The 18,468-nt window shown below is 40.2% G+C and overlaps 1 long non-coding RNA gene across 1 annotated transcript in view; it reads right to left on the reverse strand.

Annotated features, from left to right (window-relative positions):
• Positions 1 to 17,974, reverse strand: part of LOC138742283 (uncharacterized) — a 30,938-nt gene extending 12,964 nt beyond the window's left edge. The window contains exon 1 of the long non-coding RNA XR_011344034.1: positions 17,837 to 17,974. This is a non-coding gene — a long non-coding RNA (uncharacterized lncRNA). The remainder of the gene's footprint in view (positions 1 to 17,836) is intronic.
• Between the last annotated feature and the right edge of the window lie 494 nt (positions 17,975 to 18,468).

The following is an 18,468-nucleotide window of genomic DNA, read 5'->3' on the forward strand; positions in this document are numbered from 1 at the left end:
TTGGTTTTATGCGGTTAACATAGCTGTAAAATAAATTTATGCCATTTTTGAAATTAGAATTGATATAAAACATAAACTTCAGTCGAAAATATGTAGCTCTCTGTGATGATCCTTCTCTTCTGATGCTCTTTGTTGAACTGGCTTTTGTGTCCAGAATACAAATAGAGTTTCACAGCAGATTAATACGGGCTGTTAGGAACAGTAATCCTGGACAAGATACATTGGTCTCTTCTTGGACTTAATCAGAACTCTTCTAACCTTTCTGAAAGCAGGGCCTGTGTGGACTTTGATACAAATTTTCTTATCAAAGAATTGTTTGGAGTCAACTACTTTCTCAAAGAAACACTTCAGTTCTTTATTAAAATGTTGAAAGCATTTACAACACCAGTGATTTGGGTTCGAATCCAGGGGTGTCTGTAAGGAGTTCGTATGTTCTCCCCGGATCTGCATGGGCTTCTTCCAGGTTTCTGGTTTCTTCTTATCCTCCAGAAACATATGGAAATTTGTGGGTTAATTGCTGTGTTTGGGCAGCGCAGGCTGAAGGCCCAGAAAGACCTGTCTCTAAATTAAAAATATTAAAACTTAAGTTTTCTAATATTTGCTCAGGGTTAAATTTTCTAAGGCCAAAGGTGACATCAGGATTTTTTTTTCTATATGGTCAAAGATTGAAATTCTGGATCTAGGGAAAGAAGGAACAGATATCAGCTACAGAAAAAAATGAGATCACAGAAGAAGTTTTCATACTGGCAGCCACGCTGACCTTCTCAACGGAGTGTAATGGACCAGGTCTTACTCTTGAATGAGGAGTGAAGGATGATGAGACTGCCCAGGACCAGGGATACCATGGACCCTCATAAAGGTGAGTGGAATTGGATGACAATAGTGAAATCATGGGACAAATGTAAGTGGTAATTTCTAATGAGACTGAATCAACAGTAACTAGAACAGTAAATTATCCTAACCTTAACTCTACTCACCTGCTGTATTGGAACTAATTGCCATTGGACCAAAACTGGTGTGTAATGGCCATCCCAGTTACAAAATGTTCACATGTTGATATCTTATTGGGTGGACAAAAGAAGTACCAGTGGCAGCAGAGGCTGGAATAACAAGGTCATGCTGCCTACCAGGAGGCAGGACAGTTAAGGTGGCCAGAGAGCCTGCTTTTACAGGAAAATTTTGCTTTGCTTTTATGTTAAATGCTAGAAACCCAGGTTTAAACATTGCCATATGTAGTGCATCGAATGACTCAAAGACTTGTTGACTCAAACCAAGGCTTTTATTAGCAAAAGAATGGAGCGTATTACATCGAGGTCGACCAGTCCAGACTGACCTGGGTCTGGTTAGGAGCGGCCCTTTATCTCCTGCCAGTAGGAGTGGCTATGGCTCTCAGCCAATTACTACTACAATATGTAAATATATACAAATATATACATTGATGATAGTATTCTGTACTATCACATTCACCCCTTCTTTAGGAAAATACCCCGGAGTGAGTAAAAGGGAAAGAAAGAGAAGAAGAGACCGAAAGAGAAAAAAAATAGGGGGGTAGCATGCAGTGTTCATGGGCTGTAACGGTCGGGAGGCCTGATTGTCCGACATGACCGCAGTGACACCAGAATAGGGGTATCTGGCAGAGTATCATCGCTGGGGTCCCCAAGAGTGGGCGCAGTTTCGCCTAGTCCGCAGGCATCGTTGGCCGTGGGCTGGTCCAATCTGCTGCCGTTGTCATCTGCAAGGTGCTGCTGGTCCTGCTGCCACGGCATGTAACCAAGGAGAGGATTGGATGGAGGTTGGGGTTGGAATGTGACAACGTTAGACCGGGCTTGGGCCAGATCCCTTACTGAAATGGCGTCCTCCTGCCTGTCCGGGTACTCGATATAGGCATAGTGTGGGTTCGCATGTAACAGCGTTACCCGGTTGACTAGGGGGTCGTTTTTTGAGTAGCAGACATGACGTCTCAGAAGGACAGGTCCTGGAGCTGTTAGCCAAGCCAGTGTGGTTGTTCCTGATTCCAACTTCCGTAGAAACGAGAACATACATTCGTGTGGGGTAGCGTTGGTGGCAGTGCATAACAGGGACTTACCTGATAGAGTGTAGAGCATTTAGGAGAACGTCCTGCCAGGGAGCAGTGGGGAGGCTTTTGGACCGGACAGTGGCATTCTCCCTTTTGACCTGCCCGTTACCACGCGGGTTGTAGCTAGTGCTCCTGCTTGAACCAATGCCATGTTCCATAAGATTCTGCCTCGGTTCTGCACTCATATACAAGGACCCCCCTTGTCACTGTGGATACCCAAAAATGGTGAAGAAGGCGCGTAGTGTGTCTATGACTGATGAGGAGGTCATGCCTGAACAGGGGATAGCGAACAGGAAGTGGGAGTACTCGTTGATCACTGTGAGAATGTAGGTATTACAGTTCGCCGACGGTAGAGGTCCCTTGAAGTCCACACTGAAGGGCCGGGTGGTTTTTTTTATTTTTTTAATTTTTTATTTTTCACACCATAAACCACATTAACCATGATACATACTTTTTCCTTTTCAAATATATATAGTGCCATTTTCTCCCCCCCCCCCTCCCTCCTCCCTACCTCCCCCCTCTCGTCCATTTAAAGTACAAAATCTAGGATACATTAAACCAGTCAAACAATGTTGTCATTCAATAAAAATAAACAAGAAGTTCCAGTGAGTCAATTCTTTTCATTTCCTTCTCCTTTCATTAATTTAGGTAGTGAATATCCCCGGTAGGTTTTCGTTATTGTGTTTCATGTAAGGCTCCAATATTTGTTCAGATATTTCAATATTATTTCTTAAACTATATGTTATTTTTTCTAATGGAATACATTTATTCATTTCTACATACCATTGTTGTATTTTCAAATTATCTTCCGATTTCCAGGTTGACATAATACATTTTTTTGCTACGGCTAGAGCTATCTTAACAAATCTTTTTTGTGCATCCTCCAAGTCAATTCCAAATTCTTTGTTTTTTATGTTACTTAGGAGGAAGATCTCTGGATTCTTTGATATATTGTTTTCTGTTATTTTATTTAATATTTGGTTTAGATCTTCCCAAAATTTTTCTACTTTCTCACATGTCCAGATTGCATGAATTGTTGTTCCCATTTCTTTTTTACATCAAAAACATCTATCAGATACTGTTGGGTCCCATTTATTTAACTTTTGAGGTGTAATGTATAGCCTGTGTATCCAGTTATATTGTATCATACGTAACCTCGTATTTATTGTATTTCTCATCGTTCCAGAACATAACTTCTCCCATGTTTCCTTTTTTATCTTTATATTTAAATCTTGTTCCCATTTTTGTTTAGTTTTACCATTTGTTTCCTCATTCTCCTTTTCTTGCAGTTTAATATACATATTTGTTATAAATCTTTTGATTATCATTGTGTCTGTAATCACATATTCAAAGTTACTTCCCTCTGATAAACTCAGACTGCTTCCTAATTTGTCCTTCAAGTAGGATGGGCCGGGTAGTTTTGATGACTTGGGTCTTATCGGGCTGGAAGAAATTGGGTTTGCACTCAGCGCATACTGGGCCTCAACTGTGTAGGGCAGGCTGTGGGCCTTTTCAAAGTGGGCAAACCTGGTGACCCCCAGATGACAAAGTTCCTTGTGGAGTATCTGAAGCCTGTCCAGTTGTACACTGATGCATGTCCCAAGGAAAGGGTGTCGGGCGGGTCATTGAGTTTGCCAGTCTTGTACAGGATATCATAGTTGAAGGTGGAGAGTTTGATCTTACCCTGCTGGTTGCCACTAAACATAAATGAGACCGGGCGTTGGTGAGTCAGTAGTGTAAATCACCTGCCAGCAAGGTAATGTCTCCAATGACATACATCCTATACGATGGCCTGGGCCTCCTTCTCAACAGAGGAGTGTCGACTTTCAGGGCCCTGGAGGGTCCTAGAAAAGAAAGCAACAGGCCGACCGGCCTAGTTTAAAGGTGGCTGCCAATGCAAAGTCGGACGCTTCACTCTCCACCTGGAAGGGTATGGATTCATTGACAGCGTGCAGAGTGGCCGCGGCGATGTCCGACTTTATGTGTTTGAAGGCCGCTCTGGGTTCTGCTGACAAGGGGAAGGAAATGGACTTGATGAGTGGCTGAGCCTTGTCAGCGTACTGTGGGACCCATTGGATGTAGTAGGAAAAAAACCCAGTCAGTATTTGAGTGTCTTCTGGGTTTGGGGCAGTGAAAGGTCCATAAGAGGGCGCATGCAGTCGGGGTCCAGCTTTACCACCTCGTTTTCCATCATGCAACTTAGAATAGTGAGGCAAGTGGTCCAGAAGACACACTTTTCGAAATTGTAGGTCAGATTCAGCCGTTTCACCATTTGGAAACATTTCTCAAGTTTGGCGTCGTGGTCCTGCGGGTCGTGGCCACAGATGGTGATATTGTCCAGATATGGGAATGTAGCTGTTAGGCCATTCTAGTCTACTATCTGGTCCATCACTCGCTGAAAGACCGTGATGCCATTTGTGACATCAAAGGGAACCCAGGGGAATTGATATAAATGCCCGTTCGCTTTGAAGGCCATGAAAGGGTGGTCTTCTGTGTGGACCGGGAGCTGCTGGTAGGCTGATCGGAGCTCATTGGAGGAAAACACATGGTATTGGGCGATCTGATTCATCATATCCGTGATTCGTGGAAGAGGGTAAGCATCCAAGAGCGTGAAGCGGTTGACTGTTTGGCTGTAGTAAACCACCATCTGCAGCTTCTCGCTGTTCTTCACTACTACCACCTGCACCCTGCGGGGACTTGCACTGGACTCAATTATGCCCTCATCTCGCAGTCTGCGCACCTCACTTTTAATAATTTTCCTGTCGCCGAAGCTGTACTGCTGACTTTTTGTGGCAATCAGTTTCCAGCCAGGGGTGAGGTTGGCGAAGAGTGCTGGAGGAGCGACCTGGAGGGTGGAGAGGCTGCAAGTGGACCATCAGGGTGCAGGGACTGGCGTGGGCTGTCACTGGCAGGAGGTCTCCAGGGAAGAGTGGTGGCAGAGAGAGAGTGGAGAGTGGGGAGCCCCCCTAATGCAGTGATGTTTAAAATGACATTGGAAATCCAACTCCAACAACACAGATGCACATAACTGAGATAGAACTAGCAACTTAAACCCTGTAAATTTGATGCCCTAAACTTTAAAGGTCATGACACAACACCCCCTGATGCCCATCAAGTGGGCTCTTGAGGCCAGCGAGATCTTCTGGTTGGTCTGGTGTACTGCTAGCGTGCATCATTGGACCAGGTCTGGATGAATGAAGCTCTCCATTGAACCTGAAACCAACAGAGAGTTAGTGTATTGATTGTTCACCTTAATCTTTTCCATAGCCTTAGCTAGGGCGTGTGGTTGGTCCTGGTCTAATGTTACTGATGCAGCAACCGATACAGGGAGTGATGCTGTTGCTTGTAGTGTTGACTGTCGGGGCTGGCGTGATGATGTCACTTGTCACTGGGTGGGCTGTCCGGTAGATCCTCACATCGCTGGAGTAGGGGCGGAGCATCTTGGGGACTCAACGTGGTGCATGCTACTCTTGTGTGGTGATGTCATCAGCGTGGGCGGGCCGTCGGTGGTGAGTGGCAGAGGCGGCAGCATTCAGCCAGAGTCAGTGGTAAGCTGTGGAGGCTGCGATTCTTGCAGTGCAGGTGGGTCAGCAGGGCCTTCTGGTGCTGGGGTCGATCATAGTTGTCGGCGGCGGCAGGCTATGGAAGCAGTGACCATTGCTGTGCAGACAGTCCCTTGGGGCCTGCTGGCTCACAAGTCCCATTGGTCGGGGAGGGGCACATGTCGGGGATCAGCATCACAGCGGCGAGGGTGGAGATTTGCCTCATAGTGGCGAGGGTGGAGCATTGCGAAGGCGGCACCTTCCGCCGTGGTGTTTGCGTCGTGATGTCAAGTGTTGCTGCCCGATCAATTCCTTGCTCTTATTGAATGAGAGGTCTGAGGACGAATGATTTTAACTTGGAGAGTTAAGGCACTGAGGCACTGTCTTTGACGGCGGCCATTTTGGACTGGCCAACGGTGGCAAAGTGGCCGTTCTTCCCTCACTTCTGGCATCGGGCCTTCCTCGCAGGGCACAGTGACCAGCTGTGCTTCTCCTTCCCACAGAAGTAGCACTTCAGGGCCGCATCATGTAGCGTGGCAGCAGCGGCGAGGCCATTGGCGGGATGTGGGGAGACTGTGTTAAATGTAGGCATTCTACTCACATTGTAATGGGGGCTCCAGCCCTGTGTATAGGTGTCCATGTTTAGGGCTACAGCCTCCAACGTTTCATCAATTTGAATGGTCTCTGTCAGGCTATCTCCCCCATGCTCCAGCAATCATTGCCTCACTTCATTGGAACGGACCACTGCCACATAAGTGTCCCAGATCAGATCGCCATTTTCTCAGTACATGCACAAGCTCTATCCAATAACCTCAGTGACTGGAGGTAGGCTTTGCAGGACTCACCGGGCTGCTGCCTCCTGGTCGCTAGCATGTGCCTGGCTTAAACCTTATTCACTGGCTGCTCGTAGAATCCCCTCAGCACATTCATGGCAGCGGTGTAGGAGGTCGCATCCTGAATGTTTTCATAGACCCTCATGGACACCATGGACATCAGGACTAGTAACTTATCCATGCCTTCCTCCATGATTAGGTCTGATCGCTGCAGGTATGCCTCGAAGCCCTTCACCCAGTGCCTGAAGTCACTCTGAGCAGTAGCTGACTGCAGGTCGATGCTGATGCATTCCGGTCACAGCATTCGCTCCATTCGTTGAAATTTTTGCTAATAAAATTGTAGCGTGTCGAATGACTCAAAGACTTGTTGACTCAAACCAAGGCTTTTATTAGCAAAAGACTGGAGTGTAGTACATCGAGGTCAACCAGTCCAGACTGACCTGGGTCTGGTTAGGAGCATCCCTTTATGACCTACCAGTAGGCGAGGCTACGGCTCTCAGCCAATCACTACTGCTATATGTAAATATATACAAATATCTACATTGGTGATCCTGTACTCTCACACCATGACTAATCATTTTTCCTGTTGATTGTTTATTCATGTGGTTTACTGTAAATTTTAAAATTCAAAATAGTGCCAGAGAGTGGCATCTTTTTTTGCAGGTTGCCTAGAAATCTAAGCTTCCCACAGTATGTGATAATAAATTTAACTATTTTGAAAGTATGCCATCCTCATTCTTATTTCCAAGTTATCCTATTAAATTTATTCATGATTTTGAAAACCTCTATGAAGTTTAACTTTTTGCAATATCTCAAACGAACTGATAATCCTCAGCCTCTTTTTCTACTGCAAATTGCAAAATAAGCAAAGCTGATGTCAAGTTGATTTTCAACTCCACAACACCTCCTCCCATCCAACTGTTCTCCACAAGTCCCCACTACTATATTGAAAGCCAAACAATTTTAAACTGATTGTATACTCAATTGTAATGACTGAAAATTTGTGTTGTTGTTTTCTCCCTGCTGTTCAATTGTAAAACCTCAAAAATAAAAAAAATCGCTCAGATTTTTAGCATCAAATTCTATATATTTCTCTCAATTGTTTCTCTTGTATATGCACATTAGAACTACAGGAGAGAGACTGAAAACATCATGAACACAATATTGTTGGAAATCATTACCGTAAAGTGCTCTTCTTATTGATGTAGGCAACTGCTTTTTTATTTTAAAACAAATAAAATAGTAAGAATGAAGAAATAAATAATTTTAACACTACCTGACAGGATGAATAATATATTTTAGATTTTGACATGTTTTTTTCAATATTACCCAGTGATTTTTTTTTAATTTCAGTGTATGTATTGGTTATATTTCCATTAGTTGCAAGGATAGGGAGGTGGTGATCAATGGAAAAAGATTCTCACTCTCAATAGTTGATATGAAGTGTGATCTTTTATGAATTACCACAATGTGCTCTAAGACTCCACCAGACAGCAATAAGAAAATTAATTTACAGGTTTGAATGGTGTGCCCTATTTGTTTCTTGGCCATAACTAGAACTAAGAAATGTCTGGGATTGGTGTCCTACCTCATTTCTGTCAGCTCTTTGTGGGAGCATTGCAACAGAAATTGACTATCCCTGCAGTAAACTCTGTTTTAATTTTGTTCAGATAAACCCATTTTACAATCTTCTGAAATTTCACAAGATTAATGAAAGCTTTCTGACATTAATATTAAGCTGATCATGCTCCCCTCAAAATGCTTTAGATTAGAATATTCTTTATTCTACATTTCTCTTTCATCAGTGTGATCCATCAGTCCATCAGTGTGATCAACATATCAAAATTCAAGATTCAAGATTATTTTATGGTCATTGGTTCAAAATACATTTGTTTTTGTTTGCTTCCCCTGAAAATTCACTCTCAGGGGCACCACTAGCCCAGGGTCACTCTAAAAACAAGAAAGAGAAGCAAAGGAGACACCCTTTAGAGGCATCAAGCATGTGTGTGTATCTAGGCACTTACTTCTGCTTTTCCCGGTCCACAGCAGTGGCTTTGTTGCCATTCTTTGGCTTGGCTTCGCGGACGAAGATTTATGGAGGAGGTAAAAGTCCACGTCAGCTGCAGGCTCATTTGTGGCTGACAAGTCCGATGCGGGACAGGCAGACACGGTTGCAGTGGCTGCAGGGGAAAATTGGTTGGTTGGGGTTGGGTGTTGGGTTTTTCCTCCTTTGCCTTTTGTCAGTGAGGTGGGCTCTGCGGTCTTCTTCAAAGGAGGTTGCTGCCCACCAAACTGTGAGGCGCCAAGATGCCCGGTTGGAGGCGATATTAGCCCACTGGCGGTGGTCAATGTGGCAGGCACCAAGAGATTTCTTTAGGCAGTCCTTGTACCTCTTCTTTGGTGCACCTCTGTCACGGTGGCCAGTGGAGAGCTTGCCATATAACACGATCTTGGGAAGGCGATGGTCCTCCATTCTGGAGACGTGACCCACCCAGCGCAGCTGGTTCTTCAGCAGCGTGGACTCGATGCTGTCGGCCTCTGCCATCTCAAGTACTTCGACGTTAGGGATGAAGTCACTCCAATGGATGTTGAGGATGGAGCGGAGACAACGCTGGTGGAAGCGTTCTAGGAGCCGTAGGTGATGCCGGTAGAGGACCCATGATTCGGAGCCGAACAGGAGTGTGGGTATGACAACGGCTCTGTATACGCTTATCTTTGTGAGGTTTTTCAGTTGGTTGTTTTTCCAGACTCTTTTGTGTGGTCTTCCTAAGGCGCTATTTGCCTTGGCGAGTCTGTTGTCTATCTCGTTGTCGATCCTTGCATCTGATGAAATGGTGCAGCCAAGATAGGTAAACTGGTTTTGTTGCCATTACTGCATCTCGATCGAACCTGACCAGATGGCTAAATTGATCAATGCATTGTTCCTTAATCCCTTCTCATTTGATATCCTGTTTCTATTTGCTTATGGTGAACATCTGTTATTCATCCTCCTGCAGTGTTACATTCCCTCGTTGATGATCTTAGTTTGAATTCTTCCAAAGCTACTTATAATATTTCATTTTGCATACATTACATGTAATTGAAAATACTGAGCCTGCAACCCATCTGTAATAACCAGTTGTGCCATTCATTGTACAAATAAGCAAACTGTGCTGCTTACATCCTTTGAAAGGCATTTCCAGTGATTTCAAAACAAGCATTAAAGAAAATGTCAAACCAAGAGAAGGCATCATTCAGAAGCAGTAATACAATCAGCAAAATAAAAATAAATCAAGTGATGGATCTGTGTGGAGGTAAGTCAATAAACAGCAGTTTTGCACTTGCTCCAAATTCATATTAATATTCACAGAAATGAGAGCATGAGTTATCTGCCACTCTCCTATGCTTCAGTGCAGCACAATAGGAAGTTGTCCTCACCTAAACAGGTATTAAGGATTTCATTGACTGGAACACCCTTCCAGGAATCAGGACCTGAACTTACCATCCATGTGCATTGTATCCCACCACATTCCAGGAACCTAGTAGGCAAAACATGACTAGCCGAGGGCTAAAAGCCTAATATTTGTGTTGTACCTTGTACAGTCTCAGGATGCCTTCAATCATTTTGAATCCAATTAACTACTTTTGAAGTATTGTCATCTGTTGTAACATCAGAAATGCAGCAACTCGTTTATACTTCCAGAAACAGCCCGGGAAAATGAATAGATACCTAAATGTTAATCAAAGGCTAAATAATGGCCAAAGAATTCTATTCTTCATACCAAGAAAGAAGATTTTAAAATATAATAAATGTTGTAAGTTTCTTTCTTATTAACATATATTTTATTAATTTTCAGTAATAATAAGTTAGTACAGTACAATTATGGAATGTGCTACAGAAAAAAATGATAAAGAAAAGCACTGCAATTATAGCTCTGTTCCCAAAACAGAGCTATAATTATAAAGAATGGATATAATAAATTTAAAATTTAAAAGCCCTGACCCTCAACAAGGTTGAAAGTTAACATTGATGAAACAAAGTAGCTCACTCTGAAGTGAGACAACACGGCCAAAATTCTGTTTTAACACTGATTGTGGAGATTATGGTAATAGTCCATGACATTCAGAATCTAATATTTGAATCATTAATTGGGTATCTAATTTTTTCCACATTTAAACTGGACAATATGTCCCTTAACCATTGTGCAAGAGTAGGTGGGGTATTATTGTTCCACTTAATCAAAATTACACATCGGGCCAGCACGAAGTAAAAGGTAAAATGTGACATTTAATTGGAGTTAGTAAACAGAGCAACTAAGGGATTTGAGGATCTCTGATAATGTTTGAAAAACCTTCCAATATTTTTCCAAATTGGGGCATGTTCAGAACATATCCATTAAAGAAGCATCATCTATTTTACATCTATCAGAGTGAGTGCAGAGATATTTCAGGGATCAACAGGAAGGGAACTGAACATAAAGTTTCCCTTTATGCAGATGACCTTTTGCTTTTCATATCAAACCCTGATACTTCTTTACCTTCCCTAACTATCCTACTTCCCAGTTTAGTCGGTTTTCAGGGTATAAGTTAAATTTATTTAAGAATGAAGTTTTCCCTTCAAACTCTCCTGTCGTAATGTATTCTAATTTTCCTTTTAAGATTATGAAGGATCAATTTACTTATCTTTCCATTACAATTACGAAGTATCATAAGGCATCTTTTTCGGGAACAATTTCTCTACTTATGCATGTGAAACTGTCTTTAATGAAATTATCTTCTTTATTCATCTCTTCGATGTGGTCGTAGTAATTCTATTAAAATGAACATTCAATGTAAATTTTTGTATCTCTTTCGGTCTCTACCAATTTTTATTCCTAAATTGTTTTTTGACAATCGATTTGCTTATATTGTCTTAAATATGACAAGCACCCCTGTTTAAATAAAATTCATCTCCAAAAGTCTAAAGGTGGTTTAGCGCTTCCTAATTTCATATTTTATTATTGGGCAGTTAATATGCGTAAACTTATGTTCTTGTTACAGTTTCATTACTGGAGCTGACCATCCTGCATGGGTAGAAATGGAATTAAAAATTCAGCAAAAATCTTTCTATCTTAGCATTTTCTTGTGACCCTTTCCTTTTGTTTCATATAAACTAACGGACAGTCTGGTTGTATAATACAGTTTGAGAATATGGGTGCAGTTTAGAAGATATTTTGGATTTCAGGGCTTTTCTCTTGTAAGCCCCATTATGACCCTTTTCAGCCTTCCTTGCAGGATTCTGCTATTAATATAGGTATAGATTAGGTATTAAATGTCTTAAAGACCTTTTCATTGATAACAGTTTTGCATCTTTTGAACAATTCGTTGGAAAATTCTATTTACCAAATGCTCTTTTTTTTTCCAGATATTTAGATATCAGGCATTTTATTCAATCTCAGTTCCCCAATTTTCCTAGAGCTCCTGAGATGAATATTCTTGATACTTCTTTTTTGGATTACAACCTTTCGACAAAGGGTTATCTATGAGGTTAACTGGTCTAAGACATGGCCATTTAAGAATGACATGGGAGCAGGGTTTGAACCTTTCACTGTCCAATGAGGTTTGAGGCTCTATTTTCAAACTAATTAACACTACATCTCTCTGTGCTCATTAGTTCTCTTCTGTAGTTCAAAGTGGTATAGAAGGTCCACATGTGTAAACTCAAATTATCTCATTTTTACTCAGGTATAAATATTGTAAGGTTCAAATGTGGAAGGGTAGGGAAGAGAAGGGAAGGGAAAGTGTTGCTTTGTGGGCTTCGTTTCTTTCTACATCACTGATAAAGAGCTCCTTGCTTTGTTCGATGGTTCAGATGGAATACATAACCTAAATTCCATATGCTATCTCTAAAAAGTCAAATCACTCTTTTTTTTCCAATTGCCAAATATTTTCTAGCTACAGCTGATGCCAGTCTCAAAAAAGCAATTTGGAATGAATTTAATCTTAATTCTAAACACAACCTCTTAATATTACCCAACAAAAATACTAAAGGATCTAATGAAAATTTCACTTTCAAAATAGTTTCTAAATGTTCCTTAAGTCTATTCCAAAAAGGTTTTACTGTTTTACATAGCCAAGTAGAATGCAAAAAAGAACATACATCCTTATGATAGCTAAAACATAAATCCGAAGAAATGAAATTATATCTCCTTAATTTTTCTGGAGTTAAATATAATTGATGAATAAAATTATAATGAACTAATCGATACCTTACCTTTATAATTTTAGGCATTCTATCCCTACATAAATTCATCCAATCATCTAAATCTTTCTACCATTTCAATTTAGATTTATGTGAATCCAACTTAGGCATTTTATTCTGTAATAAAGCATACATCTCAGAGATAAATCCTTTCTTACCACCCTCAGTAAGTAAAATATCGAACTTAGACCATCTAGGTAACCATAAAGTACGTCTAAAATTATGCAACATTAAAGCTTTAATTTAATAATAAGAAAAGAGAGTATTTGAAGAGATATCACATTTCTCTTTCATTCTTTGAAAATAAATAAAATATTCTGCTTCATAACAAACTTGCACAAATTTAATACTCTTTTGATCCCATAACTTCAAAAGCTGATTATTAAGTATAAAGGGGAAAAGCTTATTTTGATACAAAGGAGTTTTGCCTGAAATCTTACCTTGAACACCTGTATCTTCATTTTTTTATACCATAAGTTCATTGAGTGTTTCAAAACAGGTAAGTTATAACTATTCAATAACTTAGAGTTTCATCTATAAATAAACTGATCCATCCTCTTTTCATCAATTTGAGATAATTCAATATTAGCACATATCAAAGGTCTGTCCATTTCAAACATCATATTAATAGATTTTAATTGTGCTGCATCATAATAATTTTGAAAATTAGGGAGCTGCAAACCTCCTAATTCATATTTACGTTAATTTTCATAAAGATACCCTTACCATTTTATCCTTTCATAAAAATTTACTTACCGAAGCATTTAAGTCCTTAAATTGTTTTTGAGGTATCTTACAAGGAATAGATTGAAATAAATACTGAATTTGAGGGAAAATATCCATTTTAATACAATTAACTCTTCCTATTAATGTAATTTGTAAATCTTTCAATTGATTCAATTCATGTTTAATTTTAGACAGTAATGGTAAATAATTTAATTCATATAAGTAACTATACTTACTACCTACCTTAAAACCTAAGTACTTAATCTGATCCGACCATTTAAATTTCACAATATGCTTACAAGAAGAATAATCCATTTCAGCTAATGACATAATCTCACTTTTTTCCCAATTAATTTTATAACCTGGTATCTCACCATATTGTCAAATCTGTTATGTAAATACTTCAAAGAATTCTGAGGTTCTGTTAGATATATCAAAACAACATCTGCAAGTAAATTAATTTTAAATACATCAGATTTCACCTTAATACCTTTAATATTACTATCTTGTCTAATCATCTGAGCCAAAGGTTCAATAATGCAAATAGAGCTGGTGACAAAAGACAGCCTTGTCTCGTCGATCTAGTCAATGTAAAAGGTAAAGATAGCTGTCCATTTGTCACAACTCTAGCAGTAGAACTTCTATATAAAGCCTTAATCCAACCAATAAAAATTTGGCCAATTTAAATTTCTCTAAAACTTTAAATAAAAAAAAACTCCACTCTACTCTATCAAAGGCCTTTTCTGCATCTAATGAAATAACCATTGGTAGGTTGGATCCCTCCTGAGAAGTGTTAATCAAAGAAATCAACTTCAATATTATCTGCTGAATAACAATTTTTAATAAAACCCAAAAGTGAATTAAATGAATTAAATCTTGTAAATATTTAGCAAACCTATTAGCTAAAATCTTCATTACAGCTTTATAATCAACATTCAATAATGAAATTGGTCTATAAGATTCAGCTTTCAATTGGTCCCTATCTTTCTTAAGAATAATTGTAATAATTGGTTGAGAAAAAGAATCCGGAAAAGAAAAAACCTCCGTCGTATGTTTCAGTTCTTCCATCAATAATTTCAATATCTTGAAATTTTTTATAAAATTCTGAAGTAAGACCATCATCCGCTGGAGACTTCCCATTTGGCATGGATTGGAGTGTGTCTATTACTTCTTTAGCAGTAAAAGGAGCATCCAAATCTTTAATATCCATACCACTTAAAAAGGGTAAATCCAGATAAGACAAGAAATGTTCAATTTAACCTCATCCTCCACTACTTTGGATGTATATAATTTTTCATCATTAATCTCCTGAGATTATATGTAATCATTGAATCATCCCTAATATCATTTAATGTTCTTGAGACTTGTTCCGCTTTTAACTACCAAGCTAAAACTTTATGAGCTCTTTCCCCAATTCATAATATCTTTGCCTAGATCTCTGTAATAACTTCTCAACTTATAAGTTTGTAATGAATTATATTGTAATTTCATATTTTCTTAACTGTTGAATTCTGTTGTATACCTTTTTATAAAATCTCTATCTCCTTCTCTACAGCAGTTACATGTTGTTTCTTAATTTTAGCAGTAAAACTAATAATTTATCCCCTCAAATATGCTTTTTAAGCATTAACTAAGCCCATATTTATTTTCAAAAGCAACTGTATTTGATCTCTTATAAAATTTCAAAATTCTACATTTTTCAAAAACAATGAATTATATCTCCATCGATATATATTATCAATTCTCTCTAAACAGGTACATGTTATTAATAACAAAGAATGATCAGACAAAGTTCTGCTCTTATATTCAGCCTTCAATACATGACCTTGCATTTGTGGTGATAGCAAAAACAAATCTATTCTAGAATAGGGATCGTGTCAAAATGTATAAAACAAAAAAATATTTTTCTTTAGGATTTAATCTCCTCCAAATATCTACTAAATTCATATCTTTCATTAATGGCACCTTCCAATAGCTAGGTGGACAGAAATCCACACAATACTCTAAGTGCAGACTCATCAATATCTTGGAACCAATATAACATTTCACCTCTTGCACTAAATGCCCCGATTAATGAAGGCAAATGTAACAAACATCTTCACCACTCTGTCAAGCCATGTCACCTCTTTAAGGAAATTGTACTTGTTTCCATAGGCCTCTCAGTTCTACAACACTCTCCAATTCTTTGCCACTCACCATGTATACCTTCCCAGGTTTAATTTAACAAAATGCATAACTTTGCACTTGCCTGAGTTAAGTTTCATGTGAAATTACCTTAACCAATATTCCCACTTAATCTGGAATCTAGATCCTGCTGTAATTTTAGATAATGTTCTTCATTGTCCACTACACCATCAATGTTAGTGTTATCCACAAATTTACTAACAATGCCAACTACATTCTCATCCAAATTGTTAATATCTTTGGCTTGGCTTCGCGGACGAAGATTTATGGAGGGGTAATGTCCACGTCAGCTGCAGGCTTGTTTGTGGCTGACAAGTCCGATGCGGGACAGGCAGATACAGTTGCAGCGGTTGCAAGGGAAAATTGGTTGGTTGGGGTTGGGTGTTGGGTTTTTCCTCCTTTGTCTTTTGTCAGTGAGGTGGGCTCTGTGGTCTTCTTCAAAGGAGGTTGCTGCCCGCCGAACTGTGAGGCGCCAAGATGCACGGTTTGAGGCGATATTAGCCCACTAGCGGTGGTCAATGTGGCAGGCACCAAGAGCTTTCTTTAGGCAGTCCTTGTACCTCTTCTTTGGTGCACCTCTGTCTCGGTGGCCAGTGGAGAGCTCACCATATAACATGATCTTGGGAAGGCGATGGTCCTCCATTCTGGAGACGTGACCCACCCAGCACAGTTGGATCTTCAGCAACGTGGATTCGATGCTGTCAGCCTCTGCCATCTCAAGTACTTCGATGTTAGGGATGAAGTCGCTCCAATGAATGTTGAGGATGGAGCGGAGACAATGCTGGTGGAAGTGTTCTAGGAGCCGTAATGAAAAGTGGTTCTAGCTGCAGTACACCACAGTTCACAGAGTGCCATTCTGAAAATCAACCTCCATTACCAATCTCTGTCTACACCCATGAAGCTCATTTTATATCCAATTGGCTAGTTCATTTTGGATCCTGTGTGATTTTACCTTCCAGACCAGGCTAGCATGTGAGACTTTGCCCAAGGATTTGCAAAAGTCAATTTTAACAAGGTTCCACCCTTTCCTTGCCAATCCTCTAGGTGGCCTCTTCAAAAAAACCTCAATCTCATTTGTGAGACATGATTTTCTCCACAAAAAGCCATGCTGACTGTCCCTAATTCATCCTTGCCCTTCCAAACTAATGTAGATCCCATTTTTTCAGAATTCCCTCCAATAATAACCACCAGAGATATTGGGTTCAAATGGTCAGAATTCTCATGCTTTTCCTTGCAACCTTTCCTAAATAAAGCCACACTCCAGTCTTTCGGTTCCTCATTCATGACTAATTATGAAACAAATACTTTTGCCGGGGCCTCAGCAATTTATTTCCAATCTTCCCACAATGATCTAGGATACAGTAGCTCATATCCTGGTAATTGATTCACAGTTCGGCGGGCAGCAACCTCCTTTGAAGAAGACTGCAGAGCCCACCTCACCGACAAAAGACAAAGGAGGAAAAACCCAACACCCAACCCCAACCAACAAATTTTCCCCTGCAACCGCTGCAACCGTGTCTGCCTGTCCCGCATCGGTCTTGTCAGCCACAAACGAGCCTGCAGCTGACGTGGACATTTACCCCTCCATAAATCTTCATCCGCGAAGCCAAGCCAAAGAAAAGGGAAAGATGAATGCCAGCACCTCTTCTTTTTGTAATGTGGGTATTTAGCAAGATATCACTGTTCTATTCCCTGAATTATCTAGCTTTCATCATTTTATAAGGATGAAAAATATTCTATTAGGATCACATCTATCTTCTGCAGCTCCACACATAGACAATGTCATTAATTTTTAATAAGTCAAGTGAAACATACTGTCAAATGATTGTACAAGTACAAGCCCAAAGAAACAGCGTTCTCCAGACCTTGGTGCAAAACACGCAGACACACAGCCAGACATAACACACATACCGGCAAATAATACATATGCAAGTATTTTAGCTATAAAATAAATAAATCAATGGATAAAAATTCTTTTGTACAAATGAGAGTCTCAGATGGTTTAATGTGAGCAGTTCCTTTGGTCGTTCAACATTCTCACCGACGTGGGAAGAAGCTGTTGCTCAGCCTGGTGGTGCTGGGTCTGATCCTCCTGTATCTCTTCCCCAACAGGAGCAGCTGAAAGATTCTGTGCGCAGGGTGGGAGGAGTCCTCAATGATTTTGTGCACACTCTTCAGGCAACTAATAGACCCTAATCCTTCCCTAGTTACAACTTTGCTATTAATAATATAATAGGCTCCTTTAGGACCTTACCTTGTTTACCAAAGCTGGAGGAGATGTCTCATAAGGTTTTTTGTGCTCTTCTTTGTCCTTTTGTGCATCAATTTTAGTCTACAATCTGGGATCGTAGATGCATGTCTGCACAAGTGCACTGGGAGCTGTTGAATTTGATCTCACAATCCTGCCTCAACATGGCTATTGCACTGCTTTTAACAGAACTTTTCTTTATAAAGCAACACTTTGCACTTCTGTTTTAATTTTGATTCAAGATTCAAGATTATTTTACTGTCATGTAATAAAACATAAAATGTGATGTGACACAAAATTTCCTTTAGTCTACATGAGGCAGACAAAGATTCACTATCAGCAGAAATTATCCAGTGTCCCTGACAGTAGAGCAAAAGAAGCAAAAGAGAGTCTACCCAGAGTCTCCATCCATGGATTTGCCTCCAGTACTCACACAGCCTCTGCAGCCACACAGCCTTCAATCCAAACCACTAGTAACCCGAGCTCTAGATACAAACTTCTGAGCCAATCAGGAACTCTCTCATGTCCCAGTTCTGATACCTGCTACCCCTTCAACCAGTCTACAGCAGTCAGCAGCCTGGTATGAGTCACTTGACTTCAGTATTCAACAGCCCCCAGTCTGCGTGGGTTCCTCGCCT

Source organism: Narcine bancroftii, chromosome 1 (assembly GCF_036971445.1).
Source record: "Narcine bancroftii isolate sNarBan1 chromosome 1, sNarBan1.hap1, whole genome shotgun sequence".
Lineage (NCBI taxonomy): Eukaryota > Metazoa > Chordata > Chondrichthyes > Torpediniformes > Narcinidae > Narcine > Narcine bancroftii.